A 25281-nucleotide genomic window follows, 5' to 3' on the forward strand; every position below is an offset into this window, starting at 1 on the left:
TTGTATCTTTTATGGTCTAAATGGCCGAAATAAAGACATTTTGGATTGGATTGGATTGATCCACCTCATATCCTTCAACGAATGGCTGATTTACCACCATTTCAAGATGAAGGGGATCCATCACCTCAGGGACTTTCTTCTCCAAGATGATTGGTTAGCATGTCTGGACCTCAAGGATGCCTACCTAACGGTCCCCATTTTTCTCCACATTGCAGGTTTCTCCAATTCGCATGAAAAAAGGCAAATCTTCAAGTTTCTGACCCTCCCTTTGGTCTGTCATCAGCACCATGGTGCTTTACGAAGCTTCTCAAACCTGTGGTGGAACATCTGCAGACACTGGGCATCAGGTAGATAATCTAACTTAACAATATTCTCCTGATGGATAAATCATGCAATCTATTGGTGTCACACCTGGACACCCCTGTTACCTTGCTCAAGAACTTGGGGTTTGTCACCAACCAGCAGAAGTCGGATTTAGTTCCCCAGCAGAGCATGGATTTTGCATAGACTCCGGAGCGGCGACCTTGAGCTTACCAGACCAGAAGATAACCAAGATCACGAAGGAGCTGAAGAAGGTTCTCAGGAGGGACAAGATCTCGTTGTGGAAGTTGGTCAGGATTGTTGGGTTGTTATCTTCCTCAATAAAAGCCATTTTCCAAGGCCACTCCATTACACGGCCCTGCAAAGACTGAAGGCGGCCCATCTTCAGAGGGGTCTTACGTATTCAGAATTGGTGTCACTGATGCTGAAGGCCAAAACGGAGCTACAGGGGAGGATAGACCACATGGAGGAATGGAATCGGCGGGCAATTTTCAGTTCCCGTCCGGACCTAGTGATAGAATTGGACATCAGTCGCCTCGGCTGTGGGGCCAGATGCAGCTCGATCTCCACTGGAGGCAGATGGACAGAGGAAGAATTGAGCCTACACATCAATTGTATCGAGTTACTAGCGGGATTGTTTGCTATTTGGTCCCTCACGAGGGACAAGATATTGTGCTGTGTACTACTGAGAATGGACAAAATGACGGCAGTCCAATATATCAACTGGTTGGGCGGGACCCACTCACGAGCTCTGACAGAACTAGCAAAGGATTTCTGGCACTACTACCACAAACGACAACCTTCTGCGGCAGCAGAGTACCTCCAGGGGCTCTAACTCTGTGGCGGACTGGAACTCCACGTACATCAAGGATGCTAGCGATTTGAGGCTTAACCCAAGGCCTTCCAGGCTCTGATGGCACGATGGGGCCCTTGGCAGGTGGTCTTGTTTGCTTCACGATGGAACACACAACTTCCCCTTTATGTCAGCTGGAGATGAAATGAAATGAAATGAATGAGACTTATATAGCGCACGACTTACCCTGGGGCATCTCAGCGCTTGCTTAGGGAACCCATCCTGGTATTCCCCTGTGAGATACCCTGGCAGGGTATCCACAAGGTGAAAGCCAGGCATCCCACCGCGAGGGGCCGTTGTGGAGATTAAGCAAGCTATTGCCCAGAGTCGCAGAGTGTGAACCCATGAGTCGAGAAGGCACCGGAGCGAGAATTAACGAGTCCATGGAATTTTTGAGCCCAAGACCCGCCGAGGCGGGGAATTGAACCCTGGTCCCGGGCCGAACTCAAGCTCCAGGTCTGCCGCCTCTAACCCCTGAGCCACACTTCTCCACTAATCGAATCCGGAAGCGGGGGCAGTGAATGCCTTCCTCCAGGACTGGTCGATGGATCAAGCTTACATCTATCTGCACTTTCTCCTAATTCAGAGAGGGGCGGCTCAAGTCAGATGTCAGCAGGCATCTCTGGTACGGATAACACCAGAATGGAGATTACAAGCAAGGTTCCCTTCTCTCCTGGAGCTGGAGTGGGCCGCTCTTGTACTCCTGCTAATGTTTCCCAAGATTCTGATGGATCCCCTGGGCCATCCACATCCTATGGTTCTTCAGTGCTTGGAGAATTTCAGGCAAGGCTGGAAGGACGTCAGACTTTCGAAGAGAGCAGAGTCCCTCATCCAGCAGGCTTGGGCTCCAGGAACTACCAAGAGGTACAGATCGGCATGAAGGAGATGGGTTTGTTGGTGTGTGGAGAGACAACTGGATCCTGTGGACACTGACACTAACATTTTGAATTGCATATTACTCCATTAACTCATTCAGATCAGCGATTTCAGCGGGCCACGTGCCGGTGAACAATATTCCAGTGGGTGAACAGCCTTGGGTGAATAAGCTTTTCAAGACATCAGGGTATCTCAACCTCTCAGAACTCAGGCCTCTGGGATGTCAATTTGGTCTTACGCTTGTTATCCTCCTGGCAGGACAACCAGTAACTCTCTAGGAAGGAGATCTCAGTGAAGCTGTCTAAGCTCCTCTGTCTTATATCTTGTTCGAGAGCTTCGTACATGTGAGTCTTAGATACGTCAGTTAGGATCTTTACCCTAGAGGGGGTTAGCTTCACCATTCCAGGAGGACAGAGACTAGTACCAGGTCTGCATCTTATCCAGCTTTTCCAGAGGCCCCCAAATTGTATGTGGTCAGGTGCCTGAAGGCCTATGAGGACATGACAATCAAGGGGAATAGCAACTGTTGATTGCCATCAAGAAATCATTCAAAGCTGTGTCCTCTCAGACCATTGCCAGTTGGGTAAGATGGGTCATGGCAGAAGCTGGAATTGGTACCACTTCTTTCAGGGCTCACCGACTAGGGGCGCTATGGCTTCCAAGTCTATACAGGTAGTTGGCAGGCTTAAGGATATCATGAATACGGCGATTAGTCAGTGGATCCAACTTCAAAAGGTTCTATTTCAAAAAGATCTATAACGCTGCCGCATTGGTGGTAAGTAAGCTTTCAACATGCATAATCCTCGCTTCCAGTCCTGACATAGAATGAAACATTTCCTAGTTAATGTGAAGGAAAATTTCAAGGACGAGGAGTATCCCCCCCCTAGCATGTTATCTCTCTCCTATCCTACCCTGGAGGAGTTAGTGATATCTATTTATTAATAACTTGAGACGGTGCTGTGGATACCGAGATTAACAGGAAAGTACAGATGACTTTACTCAGAGATAAATTGTAATACTGAATTGTTTGTTTATGTGCTATTTCTTGACATTGCAAGGTATGTATATGTTGTGAGGTGCTCTCGTACGGACTAGGGAGAGCTTGTTTAGAATGTTAGAGACTAGAGTTAATGGTTGGAAATGTTAATCATGTGATTTACTGAAGGTTGATAAAGTTATGACTTTAAATATATTTAACTGGGAATTAATATGTTCATTTGGAAGTGTCTTATCTATCTTCACATTCTTTTAGGTTCGGATTCAAAGGCGGATTAAGGTCCAGTGTGCTTAATTCCTGCAGTAAAGAACAGGACAAACTACAACGTGGTTTATGTTAATTGGACTCACTGACTCCTATGTGATTGGCTTATGGTCATCATGGTTACTCCCTGTGGTTCATGGGAGTTGTAATGCTTGTGTAATGATGTTTTTAGGTCGAGTTTACTCGAACCTATTGCTGTCCATCCAAAAGCTGACTTTTTAGGAGGAGGATTCTCAACAGTTCACGTGAAATCACGTGACGACAAGCTCCTTCGTGCACGAGCTTGCATTTCCCCACAGGCTTCCCCCTGCCAGCAGCATTTGCCACATCAAAGGCTTCAGCTGCCCCGCCCCCCGCCGTCACTTTTCACGGCCGCGCCTCGCATTTCCCCACAGGCTTCCCCCTGCCAGCAGCATTTGCCACATCAAAGGCTTCAGCTGCCCCGCCCCCGCCGTCACTTATTCACGGCTGCAGGCCGTGCCTTGTTTTAAAACTCGGTGTTACTCTGCTTGTTTTACCCTTGTGCCTTATGTACCTTGAAAGTTTGCAACATGCCATTTCCTCACTCGCCCGAGATTCTTTTCTGCTCCGAGGTTGCCCGAGATTCTTTCCAGCTCAGAGGTTGCTCCCGTGACCCGCTAACTGCAGGCCACCATGTTTTCACGGAAAACCTCTTCTTGATAGAAAATACTCTTCTCCCGAAAGCTTCTCCCGAAAGCTAAAGTTTGCTTCTGCTTCCGTTCACATGTAACCTGAGTGTTTTGCAACACACATTAAACTCTTTTGCGGTTTCCTTTATTAAGCGGATCTGAGAATGTAGCACTGTTACTTCTAAATACATAACTTTTAATATTTAACTCCCACACGCCTGGGTCCAGGGAGATGCGAGTGAGAGAGACAGCATGTACCGGAGCTAAACCCAGCGCCATGCTGTTAGTGGGCAGATGGGCGCCGGTGGTCGAAGGCTTCGCTGGACGCAAACAATGGGGCAGTGGAGGGATGTCCCCTATGCATTCAGTCACTCGTACGGGATTGGCGTATAGAGTATGCTGTGTGTTTATCTATGCCATATCCTATTGAGTGCAGGTTTTAAAGGCTCTTGAAGCGCGACGCTCCTGCTTCCCCGCCCCCCACCCCCAGCCGACTTGTTTTCATTCTCAGCGCGCGCTCGGCCTCACTTCCCCTCCCACCCCTCCCGGCTTTAATTACCCCAACATTCCTTTCCTCCCTCGTTGACCGGGAGGCCCAAGCCCCTATGGACAGGCAGCAGGCAAGTTTACTTCATTTGTGAACCTATCAATCAAAATGTTTTTGTTTAGCACATTCTGCGTAGGTAATCGATCAGCTATATTACATAGAGTCCCACCACTGCAAAATATGGAGCCAATACATTTTGCACCCTTTTTGCTGCTAGTTTAAAAGAAAATGGAACAAATATCCTCTCCTGCTGCTTGTGCTACAATAGGATGTTTGTAATGTGGCAAAAATGTAGTGCGTGGATTTCTACTTATTACATTATATAAAACACAGCAAACAAAACATTTTGTTCTACTTTAAAAAGGTGGAAGACAGTACGGATTTTAAGAAAAAAATGTCATCAGCTTCTTATTATGTAAACGTCAAACAGCGGAAAAAGAATTTCTTCCGTTTTTGTTGCAAAAATATATATACCCAGTATGGATTGCTAACAAATAATTTTGCTTAATTCTTTTACGAAAACAGTAGCAAAGGATGCTTAATGGATTTGCTTGTTCTAGCAAAGAAATAAGCACCCACATCTTTGTCATATTAGAAACCTAAAGTTTGCTTCTGCTTCCGTTTACATGGAACCTGAGTGTTTTGCAACAAACATTAAACTCTTTTGCGGTTTCCTTTATTAAGCTGATCTGAGAATGCAGCACTGTTACTTTCAAATAAATAACCCTTTATTATTTAACTCCCACACGCCTGCGTCCAGGGAGATGCGAGTGAGAGAGACAGCATTTACCGGAGCCACACCCAGCGGCATGCTGTTAGTGGGCGGATGGGCGTGGCTGGTCGAAGGCTTCGCTGGACACAAACAATGGGGCAGTGGAGGGATGTCCCCTATGCATATATTATTAAATTGTACTCCTCCGATGCTCATTGCCGGGTTACAGTCTTTTAAGCCCACAAGCTGGTTGAAACGGTTGTAACTTGACTATGCTTTTCAAATGCTATCTAGCCATTTTAGAAACGGGCTTCTTTACGCCTGGCATGGAGTAATAGCTTTATTTATGATCTAACCGTACTTGGTAATTGCACTTCTAAAGGTCCCGCATCCCCAGACATACTTTTGCCTGTCCTTAAATTCAGATGGATTTGAAGGGCCTGCCTGGACTTTCCATTCTGTTATTTCTGTGCTGCAACATAAACAGGGTCTGCGCCTCTCATCTTTGGCCTACAACGACTTTTTTTTTTAGCTTTTGACAGATGCGGTCATTGATATTTTCAGTTTCTAAGAGACGAAAAAACGAGACCGCTAAATCATTTCAGCAGAGAACAAACAGATACTGCGACAACTTTAGGAACGGATTATGAACGTATTTTCTGTGCAAAGTGAAGAACATGCCCTTCCATCCCAGCGAAGCCCTTCCATCCCCAATCTCACCACTCTCCACTCTGACCCCTCCCACCACTCTCCCCTCTCACCTCTCTCCTCTCACCACTATCCCCTCTCACCACTCTCCCCTCTCTCCCCTCCTCTTGCCCCTCTCTCCCCTCCTCTCGCCCGTCTCTCCCCTCTCTCCTCCTCACTCCCCTCCCTCTCCCCTCTCTTCTCCTCTCTAGCTCTCCCCTCTCTTCACTCTCCCCTCCCCTCTCCTCACTCTCCCCTCTCCTCACTATCCCCCTCTCCTCACTATCCCCCTCTCCTCACTATCGTCACTCCCCCACTCTCTCCTCTGTCACCACTCTATCCTCTCTCATCACTCCCCCCTCTCACCACTCTATCCTCTCACATCACTCCCCCCTCTCACCACTCTATCCTCTCTCTTCACTCTCCCCTCTCCTCTCATCACTCTCCCCCTCTCCTCACTATCGTCACTCCCCCACTCTCCCCCCTCTCACCACTCTCCCCTCTCCTCACTCTCCCCTCTCCTCACTCTCCCCTCTCCTCACTCTCCCCTCTCCTCACTCTCCCCTCTCCTCACACTCCCCTCTCCTCTCCGCTCTCTCCTGACTCTCCCCTCCCCTCAGTCTCTCCTCTCTCCCCTCTCCCCTCCTCTCTCTCTCTTCTCCTCTCTCCTTTCTCCCCTCTCTTCACTCTCCCCACTCTCCCCTCTCCTCACTCTCCCCTCTCCTCACTCTCCCCTCTCCTCACTCTCCCCTCTCCTCACTCTCCCCTCTCCTCACTCTCCCCTCTCCTCACTCTCCCCTCTCCTCACTCTCCCCTCCCCTCTCCTCTCTCTCCTGACTCTCCCCTCCCCTCTCCCCTCCTCTCTCTCTCTTCTCCTCTCTCCTTTCTCCCCTCTCTTCACTCTCCCCACTCTCCCCTCTCCTCACTCTCCCCTCTCCTCACTCTCCCCTCTCCTCACTCTCCCCTCTCCTCACTCTCCCCTCTCCTCACTCTCCCCTCTCCTCACTCTCCCCTCTCCTCACTCTCCCCTCCCCTCTCCTCTCTCTCCTGACTCTCCCCTCCCCTCCCCTCAGTCTCTCCACTCTCCTCTCTCCCCTCCCCTCCCCTCCTCTCTCTCTTCTCCTCTCTCCTTTCTAACCTCTCCCCTCTCCCTTCTCTTCACTCTCCCACTCTCCCCTCTCACCACTCTCCCGTCTCACCACTCTCCCGTCTCACCACTCTCCCGTCTCACCACTCTCCCGTCTCACCACTCTCCCGTCTCACCACTCTCCCGTCTCACCACTCTCACTTCAATCTCCCCTCTCCTCACTATCCTCACTCTCCCCACTCTCTCCTCTCTTTCCACTCTTCCGCTATTTCTGTCTCACTCTCTCCTGCCCCTTCACTGTCTTGGCCTCTCCATTGTTCCTCTATTTCTGTCTCACCCTCTCCTGCCCCTTCACTGTCTTGGCCACTCCATTCTTCCTCTATTTCTGTCTCACTCTCTTCTGCCCCTTCACTGTCTTGGCCTCTCCACTCTTCCTCTATTTCTGTTTCACTCTCTCCTGCCCCTTCACTGTCTTGGCCTCTCCACTCTTCCTCTGTTTCCGTTTCACTCTCTCCTGCCTCTTCACTGTCATGGCCTCTCCACTCTTCCTCAGTTTCCGTTTCACTCTCTCCTGCCCCTTCACTGTCTTGGCCTCTCCACTCTTCCTCTATTTCTGTCTCACTTTCTCCTACCACTTCACTGTCTTGGCCTCTCCACTGTTTCTTAGTTTCTGTTTCACTCTCTCCTGCCCCTTCACTGTCCTGGCCTCTCCAATCTTCCTCTATTTCTGTCTCACTCTCTCCTGTCACTTCACTGTCTTGGCCTCTCCACTTTTCCTCTATTTCTGTCTCACTCTCTCCTGCCCCTTCACTGTCTTGGCCTCTCCACTCTTCCTCTATTTCTGTCTCACTCTCTCTTGCCCTTTCACTGTCTTGGCCTCACCACTCTTCCTCTATTTCTGTCTCACTCTCTCCTGCCCCTTCACTGTCTTGGCCTCTCCACTCTTCCTCTATTTCTGTCTCACTCTCTCCTGCCCCTTCACTATCTTGGCCTCTCCACTCTTCCGCAGTTTCCGTCTCAATCTCTCCTGTCCCTTCACTGTCTTGGCCTCTCCCCTTTTCCTCTATTTCTGTCTCACTCTCTCCTGCCCCTTCACTGTCTTGGCCTCTCCACTCTTCCTCTATTTCTGTCTCACTCTCTCCTTCCCCTTCACTGTCTTGGTCTCTCCACTCTTCCTCAGTTTCCGCCTCACTCTCTCCTGCCCCTTTACTGTCTTGGCCTCGCCACTCTTCCTCTATTTCTGTCTCACTCTCTCCTGCCCTTTCACTGTCTTGGCCTCTCCACTCTTCCTCAGTTTCTGCCTCACTCTCTCCTGCCCCTTCACTGTCTTGGCCTCTCCACTCTTCCGCAGTTTCCGTCTCACTCTCTCCTGCCCCTTCACTGTCTTGGCCTCTCCACTCTTCCTCTATTTCTGTCTCACTCTCTCCTGCCCCTTCACTGTCTTGGCCTCTCCACTCTTCCTCTATTTCTGTCTCACTCTCTCCTGCCCCTTCACTGTCTTGGCCTCTCCACTCTTCCTCAGTTTCTGCCTCACTCTCTCCTGCCCCTTCACTGTCTTGGCCTCTCCACTCTTCCGCAGTTTTCATTTCACTCTCTCCTGCCCCTTCACTGTCTTGGCCTCTCCACTCTTACTCTATTTCAGTCTCACTTTCTCCTGCCCCTTCACTGTCTTGGCCTCTCCACTCTTCCTCAGTTTCCGTTTCACTCTCTCCTGCCCCTTCACTGTTTTGGCCTCTCCACTCTTCCTCTATTTCTGTCTCACTCTCTCCTACCCCTTCACTGTCTTGGCCTCTCCACTCTTCCTCTATTTCTGTCTCACTCTCTCCTGCCCCTTCACTGTCTTGGCCTCTCCACTCTTCCTCTGTTTCCGTTTCACTCTCTCCTGCCTCTTCACTGTCTTGGCCTCACCACTCTTCCTCAGTTTCCGTTTCACTCTCTCCTGCCTCTTCACTGTCTTGGCCTCTCCACTCTTCCTCTATTTCTGTCTCACTCTCTCCTACCCCTTCACTGTCTTGGCCTCTCCACTCTTCCTCAGTTTCCGTTTCACTCTCTCCTGCCCCTTCACTGTCCTGGCCTCTCCACTCTTCCTCTATTTCTGTCTCACTCTCTCCTGTCCCTTCACTGTCTTGACGTCTCCACTCTTTCTCTATTTCCGTCTCACTCTCTCCTGCCCCTTCACTGTCTTGGCCTCTCCACTCTTCCTCAATTTCTGTCTCACTCTCTCCTGCCCCTTCACTGTCTTGGCCTCGCCACTCTTCCTCTATTTCCGTCTCACTCTCTCCTGCCCTTTCACTGTCTTGCTTGTGTTTATTGTATTTGCACAAATCTAATATCTTGGTCTATTCCTTTTCAATAAACAGGCATTTTTGTTTATTAGGTGTTTATGTTTTTGATGGGTTTATTTATAGGCACTATCTATCTATCTATCTATCTATCTATCTATCTATCTATCTATCTATCTATCTGTCTATCTATCTGTCTATCTATCTGTCTATCTATCTGTCTATCTATCTGTCTATCTATCTGTCTATCTATCTGTCTATCTGTCGCCCTCACTCTATCTTTCTATCGCCCTCACTCTATCTATCGCCCTCACTCTATCTATCTATCACCCGCACTCTACTTATCTATCGCCCTCTCTCTATCTATCTATCGCACTCACTCTATCTATTGCACTCACTCAGCACCACCACTCAGGGGCACCACAGCATCAATCTGTGCAACCATTCAACAACAACTGGTTCAAATATGTTCTCTCAATGTCTCAAACTTTATTACAAATGTCAAGTAATCTGTTGAAGGGATGGGTTAAGCACTCTGCTTAACCCATCTGCTATGTTGGGGAGGCGGGCGGTTGATAGCCCGATAAGCAGGGAGGCAGGGAGGGGGAGGAAGGGGGTGTTTGTTTAGAAGTTACTGAAGTTCCACGGATAAGGTCAAATTTTGCCAAAGAATGGTTTAAGCCACATCAGTGACGGGTACACCCTGGGATTGGGATCCGATTTGCATTGCCAGAGGTGTAAGTTAAACAATGCATGACGTTCAAAGACAGGCACCTGAGGAGGGGCTGCGAAGATCACAAATAGTGCCTCTCCGACTTATGTCCTGGGTTGTGCGAGGGTTGGGAGATAAGATAAAGAGAGGGTTGGTGTTGAATGCAGTGAGAAGGCTGGGACCGGCCTTGGTGCTCCTCCAAGAAACGCATCTCACTGGTGGGGCAACTAAAGCTCTCGATAGGAAAGGATATAAGATGGTGGTACACTCTGAGTTTACCATAGGTTCTAGGGGTACGGGTATACTGGTGAAAAAGTCAGCGCAATTCATCACATTGAGCACCAAGACAGACAGACAGGGATGTTTCGCGGCACTCCAAGGACAGTGGGAGGGGAGACTAATGAACGTTGTATCAGTGTATATCCCCCAAGCACTTCATACGGTCATGCTACCAGCACTGGGTGAATTCCTGCTGAACTTACCCGAGGGAGACCTAATAATTTGCGGAGACTTCAATGCAGCAGTAGATTCACTAGTTGATAGGTTCCCGGCAATGCCCCAAACGGGGGCACATCACTTATTCAGAGATTCTTAACCGCAATGGGACTAATAGATATATGGCGCTATACTCACCCTGCTGTGCGACAGTACACTTACCACTCCAAAGTCCATAACAGTCTGTCGCGGATTGATTACTTTTTAGCGCTGGGAGATTAGGTAAAACATTTAGACACTATCGATATACACCCAAGGGGCTTATCAGATCACTCCTCGGTCACACTCACGTTATCCACTCAGGAGAGGTCACGTAGGAGGATTTACCCAATACACTCTTCATATCTCAGAGTTCCCAAGGTGCGTAGGGCACTCAAGACAACAACATCACACTTCTTCGTGGAGAACACCGCGTCAGTACGGTCACCCACGGTTTTGTGGGAGGCGTACAAGACAGTGCTCAGGGGACAAGCTATAGCATCCATAGCGGGACATAAAAGAGAGCTACAGCAAGAATTGTCCGAGTTGGAGATAGCACTGCACGCTGCAACTACGGAGCATGAGGCGAACCTTACTCCAGACACATCCCATGCACTACTCCTAAAACAACAGCAGTTCAGGGAACATGTAAAGCAACAATCAGTGTCCCAGATAACAGAGATGACACACAGGATTTATGACATAGGAGACAAGGCAGGTAAAATGCTGGCATGGCTTGACAAGAGGGGAGGGAGTACCAGAGGTATACAGCGCATTAGAGATAAACAAGAAAGGGTGCACACGAGTCCCGAAGAAATTGTGGGGGCACTAGCCGAATATTTTGAGGGAGTGTACACGCCAGAAACCGAGGTATTTGCAGACAGGGCACACGTGATGTTGGAATACATCCCCCATAAGACACTGATGTCAGAAGCAGTGACGGAACTGGAGGCAGACATCACAGAGTAAGAGATCCAAAGAGCAATACATGCTATAAAGCCGGGAAAGGCGTCGGGTCCCAACGGTATCCCTATAGAATGGTACCAGGCAGCGTCAGAAAGGCTCAGTGGGCATTTGTTAAATACAGAAACGTTGGGATCCAAGGAAAAGCTCTGGAATGGATCCCCTCATTCCTCACGGAAGAACTCAGAGAGTCCGCCTTCCACCATTCAAGTCAGTAGCCACTGAAGTCATCTGCGGCGTACCACAAGGATCCTCACTCAGTCCCACCCTTTTCAACGTATACATGAGCCCCCTCGCGGCCATCGCCCGCCAACACAACCTCAACATCATCTCCTACGCGGATGACACTCAACTGATCCTATCACTCACCAATGACCCTAGCACCGCCAAAACGAACCTACACGAAGGAATGAAAGAAGTAGCCGAATGGATGAAACACAGCCGTCTGAAACTGAACTCAGATAAAACAGAAGTCCTCATCTTAGGTACCTCCCCCTCCGCATGGGACGACTCTTGGTGGCCAGAAGCCCTCGGAAAAGCACCCATCCCGACAGACCACGCACGGAACCTAGGCGTCATCCTGGACTCCTCACTTTCAATGAACAGACAAGTCAACGCCGTCTCCTCATCCTGCTTCAACATTCTTCGCATGCTCAAAAAAACATTTCGTTGGATCCCCACCGAAACTAGGAAAACTATCACCCACGCTCTGGTCACGAGCCGACTGGACTATGGAAACACCCTCTACGCCGGGACTACCGCCAAACTCCAGAAAAAACTCCAGCGAATCCAAAACGCCTCAGCCAGGCTCATATTAGACATCCCGCGTAAAGAACATATCTCTGATCACCTGAAAAACCTCCACTGGCTTCCCGTCAATAAGAGGATCACTTTCCGGCTCCTTACCCACGCACACAAAGCACTATACGAAATCGGACCAGAATGCCTCAACACACGACTGTCCTTCTACACCCCCTCCCGCCAGCTTCGATCTTCCAACCAAGCCCTTGCCACTGTACCTTGCATCAACAAGACCACCATGGGAGGTAGATCCTTCTCCTACCTAGCAGCTAAAACCTGGAACTCACTTCCCACCCACCTTCGCCTTACCCAGAACCACCTAGCATTCAGAAAGCAACTTAAAACGTGGATATTTGACAAGTGATTCCCCACCCCTCCTTATGCGCCTTGAGACCCTCTGGGTATGTAGTGCGCTATATAAATTCTATGACTTGACTTGACTTGACAAAAAGCTGTTAATATTTCACTTCTGTCCTTGGATTTTCGTCTCAATAAAATACACTTAACACAATCTTCACAAAAGTTATTTACAAAAGTTTAAGCTAATGCCATTATAAATTACAATAACTTTTATTTAAGTATTATTTAAAAAAATTAAAAGCCATTGTTATTTGTAATAGCAATACATCTAAGTCACGTAAATACGACACATATTTCATTACAAATGCTATAGGTGTCACATTTGCGAAAGCTATAACTATTAGCATTGTAAATGACAAAGCTATTAATTTAGCTATTTTCAAAACCAACACAGAAATACAAAAATTGTCATTTACAATACCAATAGCTCTAAATTTCCTAATGCGAGACCTATTGCATTGGAAATGCTTGTTTACTTTTTAACTTTGAACATGCTGTTTAATAAAAGTGAAGAAAGTAATGCATAATCCTTGCCTCGGTGTCCTTAATAAAATTGAAATTTTCCTTCATGTTAACTAGGATTTTTTTTCATTTTTAGTGCCCCTCGAGATCCTTGATGTGAAGTGTGCAGCAGTGGCATAACAAACCTCATGGGGCCCAAATGCAAAGTAAGGTGAGTAGAACCCCATTACCAATTCCCTAACCTCCTTACTGCTTCTGAGTGTTTATTTGTTTGCAGCTGGCCCGCCCACGGGAGCCCCCTTTTAAGATGAACTGTGTGGACCCCTGTTACATTTATTCATAAAGTGTTATTGCATCTATCTCAAGGTGCACCGAGGCCTGACGCATTCAAGCAGGTCAGGTTATGTGGCCCATTGCAGCGGCCATATCTGTGATGCAGTCAAACATCTCTGCACGACCACACAGCACTTGAAGCAGGACCAGTGCATGTATCGGATTGTGCTACCATCTGACTTTTAGGAAACCATTAACAAAGCACAATTTAGGGGGTTTGTATTTTCAAGAAAAGGCACCATGAAAGAACTGCTTGTTTTATTCAATAAGTCTATTTGTATGCTGCATGCTTTTAACTGCCTAAACATACAAACACTTCCATTCATCATCTGCTAGAGCGATAGGCGTTTCTCTTCATATTAACTGTCAAAGTGAAATGAGAAATGTATTCTTTTGCAACAACTCCGTTTGCTGAGCAGTTTATACAGTACCACACTGGAAGTCGTTTTATGACTTTAATTCTCATTTACAAATAGTTGTTTAATTTCACATCATCTGCGATTTGTATACTTGTGCAGCTTACTTCAGTTAGGAAAAAACATTTAACCGTTTAAGTTCAGCAGATGTACAAGTTACTTGCCTTCGGTAACGTAATATCTGAGAGAGACGCGGTCTAGGTGCAGATTCCTTAACTTTTGAATTCTTCCCAGGCGCCCGACTGGATCCGGAAATTTTGCTGCAGTCCCTCTGTGCACCAGGGGATGGCATCGTACGGCTCCGTAATGATGTCGTCTCCAGATATGACGTCAATGGAGCCATATAAGTCCCATCCTGAGCCCGGACGTCAGCTTCTTCTGCAAAAACTTCAGCGGCAGAAAGCGGTGCCAGTCTAGAAACTGGCTGTGGAAACAGTATGCCCCAAAACGATCAAAATCTCTTGAAGCACCAATTACAAACAACATGAAATGGTATGCCAATACCATCCAGAGGGTTTAAGGTAAACATCCCACATTAATCAACAATGCCTAGGCTATGTGAAACCCTGCACCCCGAAGCAGAACGATCCTTAAAAAGGGGAACACCCTCCACTCTACAGACCACTCACCAATGCAAGTGAGAGGTATGGCCATACCAATACAAGACCCATGAAACAACAATAAAATGTTAGTTGAGTCACCATTACATGAGACAGAGACCACTGGTATACAAACCAGTATTGATACAGGTTATCACCCTTTGTCTCAGAGGTCTTTCGCAGAACGGGGAGGATGTGCAGGGCATTAAGGAATCTGCGACTAGACTGTGTCTCTACCAGATATAACGTTACCGAAGGTAAGTAACTTGTACATCTGATAGAGCCAACTACCTGCTGATTCCTTAACTTTTGAATTAAATACCATAGCTATACCCACTGGAGGAACTAAACCTATAACAGTTCTCAAAGCGAACCAGCCGGTCAAAACCAACAACTGACTAAATGTACGTAGGAATAGTAGGAAAAGAGCCTGGCTCTTAATAGAACCTATGATCACAGAATATGTAAATAAAAAAAACACCCCATAGGCCCAAACAAATCAAGTCCTGAGGGAAAAGGGATAAAAACCCTTAAAAAACCATCTGAGAGTTATCAGATACTATCATCTATCCTCCAAGGGGAAAGAGAACTCGTGGACCAAAAGGGTAAAAAACAAGACAAAAGCCTTGTAATCCGTATTCTTCACATCAATAAAGAACTATCAGAGAAGAGTTGTCCTGATAAAATCCAAAAAGAAGGACTCACAGGATGTATCCCCATTCAACTAAGATAAATGAGCCTCAATACAAAACTGAAGACATAATCCATACAATAGGAAAGGAGAACAATAATACTTTCATGGTACAAGAAACATTTGCTTGAACAAAATGACCACATGAAGGTTACATCATACATTGTAAAGATGTTAAAAAATAACACTAAACAGCTGTGATACAGGTCTCCATCAGGTATGCCAGATGTATAAAATCTTACTACAAAGATGTATATATATATATATATATATATATATATCCACACACACACCCCCCCACACACGCGCACACATACACACACACACACGTATATATATACATATATACATATAACATATACATACATACACATATATATATATATATAGGTGCCAGGTATCATCCAACAGAGACTCCTAGTGGCCTGACAACTCACAGAATTTTGCTGGCCAATGTCCCCTGCCGGACCACAAACATCTACAAAGCTTGTCCCCGCATGGCCCTCAGAGACATAGCCCAGCAGTCTGAACATGACCTCAAGTCATGGACACCTCAAGGCACCAAAGGGAAATGGGGAAAGAGAAGAGACTGTATCTCACACTAAAAACCTCTTTTCTGTTTTCTTCCTACCTTTTGTAAAAAAAAAAAAAGAAAACATGTGTAACACATGCACACAGCCATGTATTCATTGTATACACAATGGTGAAACAGAAATGAGAAACCTGTTCAAAACACTTTATAATAATATTGAAAAAGGTATCACACTTAAAAACAAAGCACCTTAGGTGACATGTACCAAAAATATCATAACCACAGGTAACCTGGCAAACCAAATCTTTGCCAGCAATAAGCACATGCACTCACACTTGTGATCCAAAGCAAATACATATATATATATATATATATATATATATATATATATATACATATATATATATATATATATATATATATACCGTCTCTCAGACAGCCTAAGGCATTAAGCTTTCACCGCCCTGTTCGAAGATTGAACAAAGGAATGCCCTCCAAGAAAGGAGGGAGCCACAAACCAGTGTATTCCAAAGAATACAATCATGGTGTTCAAAAATCGAAATACTCATAATACATATAAAACCCACTCGAGAAGAGGAAACTAACTGCGCTAAATACCCTGGTTAAGAAAAAACAAACAAGAGTGAAAGGTAGCACAGAAGAAAAATAAAGGTAATGAGCCCATCATGATGGCTCCTAATGGGCAAATAAAATAGTCCAAGAAGGACCAATATAATAGCAAACAAGTAGACTACGTAAGCATTACACATACAAGCTATAAAATAGCAAACCAATACTCCACATAGAGGAAGACGTATACCATCAAAGGTATAAACTCTTGAGAACTACGCTCCTCATTAGAGTAAAATAAAAGAACAAAACAGCTATGCAACTGCAAGGACCATTCGTAGATCAAAATAGTCAAATCGGAAGGCAAACATTTTCTCAGTAAGAAAGAAGTAGTGCTGAATAGTAGAAAGAAGTAGTGTTTAATACTTCAACACCACAAAGCACAACAACAGCGGAGGCAGGAAATAAACCTTTCCCCAACTTAAAGATCCATGACTGTGGCTGTATTAAAGGGAAGCAAAAGACCTGAAAAGGCCATACTACAATTGACCAGCCAAGAGTTGTTGAAACACAGAATCCCCACTGCTGTCAACAAACACCATCAAAGGTCGTACTGACCCAAACAGACTCGAAGAATCTCGATTCCCACAACAAAACGTGTCTGCAAAGAGCAGCAGAATGAGCCATGGCTCCACAAATAGAATCGGTGGTGTAAAAATCATATAGACTGAGTCAACTCAGACAAAAAGGAGAGAAGTCCGCAGAACAGGGTACCCCCATCCACGTAAATTGAACAGGAGAAGACAAGCTAAGGGACTGACCCTCTTCGACTAACCTGAAACCTGCGACGGGCCCCATCCGCTTGGGCTCCAAAAAGATGAGCCCCAACAAATGGCATGTCAATCAATACCGACTGGACAGCTTCCGAACATCCAGACATCCGGAGCCATGTGTACATGCGCAATGCCACAGCAGATGCCCTAGCCCATCCAATGGAGTCAGTGGAATCCATTCCACACTTGAGGAGTACTCTGGTAGCCTGACAGCTATTTGAAATCAACTGATGCAACTTGCCCTGGATAGCCTCGGGGAACAAGAGTAAAGGTTGGCTCAAAGACTCCCACAGGGTATGGAGAAAACATCGGAGGACGCAGACTGTATTAGTGGAGCATAAAGCCGCACTAGTTAAGGAAAAAATCTGCTTCCCTCAAGAATCCTGCTTCCTGGACTCTTTATCAAGGGGGGAATGAGGGAGGCTCTCCATCTCAGGAGATGTCGTAATAGCCTGGACCATGAAGCTATGGTGAGTCGGCTGCTGAACAAGGCAACAAGGCAAGCGGGGTCACCAGGGGCAGAGCAGTATGTACGGGCAATAAAGCAGTCCACTGGCACACCTGACTCAGGTTTTGCCCATGCCACCAATAAAATGTCAGTAAGGGCCTCACAAAAATGGCGCATGGGCTCCACCCCCGATTGTCCGGGATGAAGGACCTCAATAGGAGGGTCAGTAGCCTTTACCACAGTAGGCAGAGTGAGATGCAAGACATAAGCCACTCTCCTCAAAACCTCTGCCAATGAGGAACTGGCTTCCGAGGCAAGGCCAGCAGTTGACAAATCTAGCTCGCTTGCTTCACCCAACTCCGCAATCCAGCTGTCCAACCCAGAAGGGGCCACTGGCTTCACCAAGGGGGTCATCTACTCACAACCTTCATGTAACAGGTCCTGTGGAACCTCCACAGAAATGACCGGTGGCGCAAACGGCTCCATAAACGACGTTGAACGGCATTGAGCCAAAGCTGTGCCGACATCCACCTGGAAAGGAGTAGAGACGTCAGCCGGTATCAGTGCAGATATCCGGAATCACTGCAAAACCGTTTCTACACACTGACTTTGGGTCGGAGTCTACCGGCACCGCAACAACAGACACCGTAATGGCGACCGACTTCGCGCCGGATCCAACAGACCCCGTGTCGCACTGGTGACCCCGAAGGAGCGTGCATGGACACCTCAGAGTCCAAGGCTGGAACTGCTGCTGAGGGCAAAACGCCAGCGATGACGCAAGTACTGTGCCTACAACCTCTTTGGGCCGCAGGCGCTCCAGAGGGAGGCGACAGCCCAAAGATTAGATGTAGAGCTTTGTAGTACTCCTGCATCTACTTACAGGTCGCCACAGTTCCAGGAAAAACTGTGAGGCACTGGAGCAAAGCCGGAGCAGGAGTCTCAGAAATAGGGCAGGAGTTGTAGACACCATAGAGGGCCGGCCCTTTCGACCTCTTATGACGCCTCTTAGCGTGTAATGTCGACGGAGCCTGGGAACCGCGCCGTCAGAAGCTTCATGCACCGCTCCCGCAGCGCCTTCAGCTCCAACCACTGACAGGCATTACACTTATCAGCGTTGTGGTGCTCGCCCAGGTACCACATACAGATAGAATGTGGGTCCGTACCCGACATCTTGCGAGCACAGGACTCACAAGACTTAAACCGATTATGGCCTCGGGAGGGGGGGGCGTGCGGCCCCCTTCCAGTTAAAAAAATAAATAAATAAAAAAGGGGTCAGGCCCTGGGGGATGGGGTCCCCAGGGCTATTAAATTAGAAAAAAAAGGGGGGCCACACAGCCCCTCTTCTTAAAAAAATATATTTTTAAAAAGACCAGCATCGCGCCGGGGGCCCTGCCCCCTCCTTGCAGCACTCTGCAAACACACCCCATGGCGTGTTTGCAGATGGGGAACTAATTTCCCTTGAATACTGGGGGTCCCTGGGGGCCAACTAGCCCACCAGGAACCTGCAGTATGCGCCAGGGAGCTGCTTTGCAGAGAGGTGTTCAGAGGCCACGTCCATTTTTACAACCCCTCTGCAACACAGCTCTGTGGCGCTTAATGGAGGTACCTGGAGGGCTAGTTGCACCTCAGGGATCCCCAGGATTGAAGGGGTACAACTCCACTTACCCGTCTTTAGTCATTTCACTCACATTTCACCGATTTGTCATTTGCCCTCCGTATTCACTGAAAAAACCATACGTTTCCGGGGCGTTATAGTTGGTTGGACATTTCACTCGTACAAAACCAGTGAAATTCTCTGTTATACTTAGTTCAACTAACTATAACTTGCGCGCCCGCAATGCACTGCTGATGACGTCACATATTACATCACTCATGACATGGTCAGTGACATTACTCATTACATCACTGATGACATCATCCAGTGAATATGTGTTTTTCTGAAAATTAAATATGTTTTATATATGTATATCTCAAGGTCGATGGAAGAATAAATGGGTATATAAGTGTCTAAATAGATTATTTGTTTCTGTAAAATTGATTGTATAACTGACTGATTAAGTGTATCTTAGTGAATACATGGGTTAGTGAGTAATGTTTAAATATGTAAATATCTGTATCAGTCTCTCACTTTGAGTATAAGTGGCTGTATGGGTTGGTGAGTAGCTACATGAGTGTCTATATGGGTTATTAGTTGTTTTTTTGAGTATCAGTATGAGTGTCTGAGTGTCTGTATGGTTCGGTGGGGGGTATTACTTAGTGCATAGATGCATGAATGAGTGACTCACTGTTTGTATGTGTTGAAGACAGCATGTGTGCAGGACTGTATGGGTGGATGAGTGTGTGTATGGATGTGTTAGTGAGTGAATGACTGACTCAATGTGTCTTTATGAGTAACGGAGACAACAAAAAGGTGACTGGGCTGTTCCTAGAGGGAGGGAAGGAGAGGAAAGGAAGGGAGTGATCGGTCACTAGTGACCTTTTTGTTGTCTTTGTACTTGGGGCTACGACTGTGGCCGGACCTTCCATTCTCCTTTCTGTGAATGGTAATATCAGCCCTACTGGATCGCAACTGATCCCATCCTTTCCCCTACTTGTTGTTACATTCTTTATGAGTAACTACTTATGTTTTAAACTAGTATATGTGAGTATTGGTCTATATAAGTGAGTATATGTGAGAGTGAGAGATTGGAAGAGTTCCTGTATAAATAAGTATGTGTTTCTATAAGTAATTGTTTAAGAGAGTAAGTATGTGTAAGTTTCTGTAGAAGTAAGTGTGGTGGTGTGTGTATAACTGTATATGCAAGTAAATGGATGCTTGATACTTTGTTTGCATGTGTGACTATGTGTGTGAGTAAATCTATGGATGAGTGGAGGTGTGACAGGATGTATAGGTGTATGAGTACATGTATGAGTGACTGTATAGGACTGTTGGTGAATGAGTGGATGTGTGTGTAGATCTTTCAATTACTAAATGGGTGTGTTGTAACTGGTATTGGTATGTCCATTGTTTTGAAAATGTTAGTTTGTATTTTTGAGTGTGTGTATCAAAGGTTATATTAGGGTGAGAGGAGGTCTGCCACTCTATGACAAGGATGATGTCATCAGTGATGTCATTTGAGATGTCATCAGTGATGTCATGAGTAATGTCACTGACCATGTCATGAGTGATGTAATAAGTGACGTCATCAGCAGTGCATTGCGGGCACGTGAGTTATAGCTGAACTAACTATAACGGGGAATTTCACTGGTTTTGTACGACTGAAATGTCCAACTAACTATAATGCCCCTGAAACCTATGGTTTTTTCAGTGTACATATATGTTTTTAAATATAAACTGAGAAACATTCCTGCCCCTGCCCAGAAGACACTGCTATTAATAAACTATAAGACTAGTCATGGCTCATATATGTGGGCTAGCTAGATTTTTATTATACATGAAAAAAAACTTTAAACTATCAAATCAAACAAAAGAGTTTTTTGAACAGCAGAATTGCTGAACTTGCATATTTAACAGTGCTCCTGTATGTGATAATAAAGGAAAAGGCAACTCTTTGAAACAAAATATTAGCCTAGATTTCACACAATTTTAGACAACAGTCACAAGCTAATTCCTCTTAACAAGACTATTGGATAATACTGTTTGACAATTATAAACTGTTTTGGGGAGGCTTTAGGAACCAATTCCAATAAAAATCCAAACTACACAGTTATAGACACTGAACTTTACAGGATAGGCCCCACTTAAATGTCCCATCACTAAGATGACTCTTAATAAAAATAGCCCAACGAAGAGGTCTTCTATCCTCTTTCTTATCCCAGAGACTCTTGATTTCGTTTAAAGCTCAAAGTCAACTAATTTATGCCAAATTTAATTAACAGGAATTGCAGGTTCGGTTACGGTCCACTCTAATGGTGATTACTTTATAATTAGAGTATAAATCAATAATAAACTGATGAGAGCCACCAGGGTCACAACTTTATGCTTAGATCTGCCGTTTTAATTAGTGTATGAAGAATAAAGGGTGTGCAACATTTTTAATAAGGCATAACACATATAAAAATAAAAGTGGTTAAAAAAAAACAAATCAGGTCTACGCAATTCTGATGTAATGTCGCAAAGTATGTTATACATTGCAGTTTTTTGTTTTTTTTTAATTGCACTGTATAAGAAATTTCAATTGACACAGCTTCTGGCCTACAACCCCTCCGGGCCGGCCGCATCACAAGTAATTCAATCTAACAGATACCGTATGTTACACCGCCTGGTGGCCGACAACCCGGGGGTCCGGCGGCGTGAAGTAGATCTTGTATTCTCATTATCTAGTCTTGATCTTAAGTGCAGGCAGCGTCCAATATTTGTGTGCATTTTTTTACTTTTCTCCCTCTGAAACAACCCTTTAACTCCCCTGTGGAACAACCCGCCCCCCACCCATCCCTTACCCTCATCAAAGTTCCCTGCTCTATTTCGTGTTACCCGCGCCTGTAGTAGCCCGACCCACACCCGACCTCACATCTGATAGTTTCTGTAAGTCCGGTGGAAAAGGGCCCTGAAGGTGTTCAGGCCATCTTTCTAGGTGTTAGTGCGGCGTCTAGAGGTATCTTCGTGTGATGTATGTTCCCCCTAGTAAACCACCGCTGATGTACCTCGCACTCTATCCCCCCTCTCTACACTTATTGATCCCACCCTTGGTAACGCACTCAGACCTGCTCCCATCTCACTACGTCTGCGCTAGTGTGCTGTACAATGTCGATCTTGGGTTCTGCCACAAACCCTTGGGAAACGCTATCTGCGGAACTCACATCCTCGTTTTGCTGTCCATGCAAATAAGTCTGGTATAGGGCCCAGAAGTTTTTCGGGCGGCTTTTTGGGGGTAATAATTCACTGTACGTCTCCGTCTGTGTGCTACAGTACTGCATATCTCGAGCCCATCTGGTCTTAGTTGGCAGAGGGCCTCGCATCCAACACTGGGCCACCACTCTCCTGGCCATTAGCATCCCCATATCTGTGAATCTGCGTATCGCACCCGGGATCCCCTTGAGTTGCCTATGAGTGCTATTCCCGGATCGATGTCCAAGTCGACCTCCAGTATTTTGCTCATCTCGGCAAATATTTCACGCCAGAACGTCTGTACACCCGGGCATCCCCATGACAGGTGCAGGAAGTCGGCGTCCACCGCTCTGCAGCGCTCGCAGTGAGCCTCCGCTCGCAGCCCATATCTGTGAAGCCGCGCTGGGGTGTAATACACCCTTCGGAGGAATTTGAAATGTATGAGCCGATGTTTCCCATTTAGGGAAATACGTTTTGTATTTTCACAGCAGTAGCGCCATGTCGCATCGTCCAGCGTGACTCCTAAATCTCTCTGCCACTCCAGTCGAGCTTTCATGAGCTGGTGCTCCCCATGGGATCTAGCTATGCTGTATAGATTTGTTAAGAGCTTCTTGGGTTCTTTGTGTGTAATCACGTATGATAATTCTGGGACTTATGGAGGCTCTGCCATATCCGGACCCAGAAGTTCAGAGAGGGCGCTACGAGTTCTATGGAAGTGGAATCTTTGGAGTAACGGAGGTTCATCCCCATCTCCCCGAGTTTGGTCCCAGGTTTTGGCGGTGCCGTCCTGGAACAGATCTCCCGCCTTGCTCAGACCCAATTTCGTCAGTTCCTGTGTGACCGCTTTGTCAACCATGGGCGGGAGCCAACGGATCCACTCTATCGGCATCTCCGGCGAATAAATCATCGCCCCTCCCTGACGAAACAGGAGTGCCAGGCGTGATTGGTGGAGGAGATGGAATCCAGTATTCCCGTTCGACGATTGTGCGGCTGGCAGATCGTTGCCGGGAACGGTAGTGGATGAGCGAATATTCGTTCCATCCGGACATGTGGGATTTGCTTGTCGCCATGTACCCAAGTATGTAGGTGTGACGCTTGGGCCGCCCTGTAGTATAATTCAAGATCCGGCGCCGCTAAGCCCCCTAGGTTGTACGGGAGGGTGAGCGTTGTCCATTTGACTCTCGGCTGTTTCCCTGCCCACGCCAGTTTAATCATCAGGCTGGTCAAGCGTTGGAAGAAGGCCTTAGAGAGCACAATTGGCAAGGCGCTAAAAAGGAACAAAAATCTCGGTAGCACTATCATCTTCATTATGGCTATGCGGCCCATCAGCGTAAGAGGCAGTTTACACCAGATCTCGATATCCTCCTCCAGCTTACTGACCGCTCTCCCGTAGTTCTGACTGACAAGCAGGCCCGGATCCGTGTGTATCTGGATCCCCAAGTATCTAATCGGGTCTTCCGTCCACTGGACAGGATACTCCGTCTCCACTCGTGTGGTCACCGGAGTTAGGGGCAGTACAACCGACTTTGCCCAGTTAACTTTGAGCCCTGATAGTGCACCGAACCGAACCACCTCTCTCAGGAGTGGGGGAAGCGTGGTAGCGGGGTCATGGGCGTACAGCAATGTATCGTCCGCATACATAGATACAACTATTTTGTACGTGGGGAACCTTTACTCCCTCATGGCTATGGTACTCTCTCATCGCACAGGCTAGAGGCTCTGCAGCGAGCGCATACAGTAAAGGGGATAAAGGGCATCCCTGGCAGGTGCCCCTGCCTATGTATAGTGGGTGGGAGATCGCATTGCCCACACGAACCCTAGCCGAGGGGCCGTCATATAGTGCGCCTATCATTTGGATGAAGGGTTCGACAAGCCCCATTCGACGTAACACCTGAAGAAGGAAAGGCCACTCAACGGAGTCGAATGCCTTCTCCATATCTAAAAAGAGCGCCACTGCTGGTGTATCCTGCTTTACATGTTGGATGGTACCTAACACTGTCCTTATATTGTATGTCAGGTTTCTGGATGGGATGAATCCCGCCTGTTCTGGGGCCACTAAGTCAGGGGCCAGAAGTGCAAGTCTTGTCGCTAGGACCTTGGCGTATAGTTTGGTGTCGACGTTTAGCAACGATATTGGGCGGTACGAGCTACAGTCGTCATGTGGCTTACTCGGCTTTAGAATGGTGACTATCATCGCCTCCCTCATGGAGCTGGGCATGGTGCCTTGCACACTGATGTCCTCCAGGAGGGTGTGGGTGTGCGGCAGTAGCTGTTCCTGAAATGCTTTATAGAAGTCGACTGAGAGTCCGTTAATGCCTGGCGTGCTGCCCAATCTCATGGAGGCTAGTGCATCTCTGATTTCGTCTATCTGTATAGGGCTCATCAGGAACTCCCTGTCGGAATTTGGGAGGAACGGAAGTTGTATGTGTTCTAGATAATCCAGAATTTCAGCCGACATGTCACCACCTTTGGAAGAATACAGCTCCGAGTAATAGTCTCTGAAGACTGCGGCAATTTCCGCCTCATCCGTCACTCTATCTCCACCTACGTTCCTTAATTCTGAGATTAGTGCCTTTTCCATGCGGCCTTTAATAACGTTAGCCAAGACTGAGCCTGGTCTCTCTCCGTCGCCGTATGTGCGGGCTGTGGCGTACTTGCCTAAGTGTTGTACCCCTCTGTCCGCGGCCTCGTGGTATTCCACCAGTAGGGGCTTAATGTCTCCCTCTACAGTGTCATCCGGGTTAGATCGACTCCTTGCCTCGAGCGCCTGCAATTGCAGCTCCAGATGGGCCAATTTGGCCCTGGTAGCCTTCAGGACACTGGAGTGCTTGGACATCGCTATGCCTCTAATATAAACTTTGAACGCCTCCCAAACCGTTTGGACGTCCTCCACCGACCCCACATTCTTCTCGAAGAACACATCAATCGCCTCCGCTAACTCTCCGCTGGAAGATCGGGTCCAACAGGGAGTAGGGCGGGAAGC

The 25281-nt window shown here is 47.0% G+C and overlaps 1 protein-coding gene across 1 annotated transcript in view; it reads right to left on the reverse strand.

Annotated features, from left to right (window-relative positions):
- LOC147708987 (uncharacterized) overlaps positions 1 to 25281 on the reverse strand; it is a 540404-nt gene that overhangs the window by 479085 nt on the left and 36038 nt on the right. The window lies entirely within an intron of this gene.

Source organism: Lissotriton vulgaris, chromosome 6 (genome assembly GCF_964263255.1).
Source record: "Lissotriton vulgaris chromosome 6, aLisVul1.2, whole genome shotgun sequence".
Classification (NCBI taxonomy): domain Eukaryota; kingdom Metazoa; phylum Chordata; class Amphibia; order Caudata; family Salamandridae; genus Lissotriton; species Lissotriton vulgaris.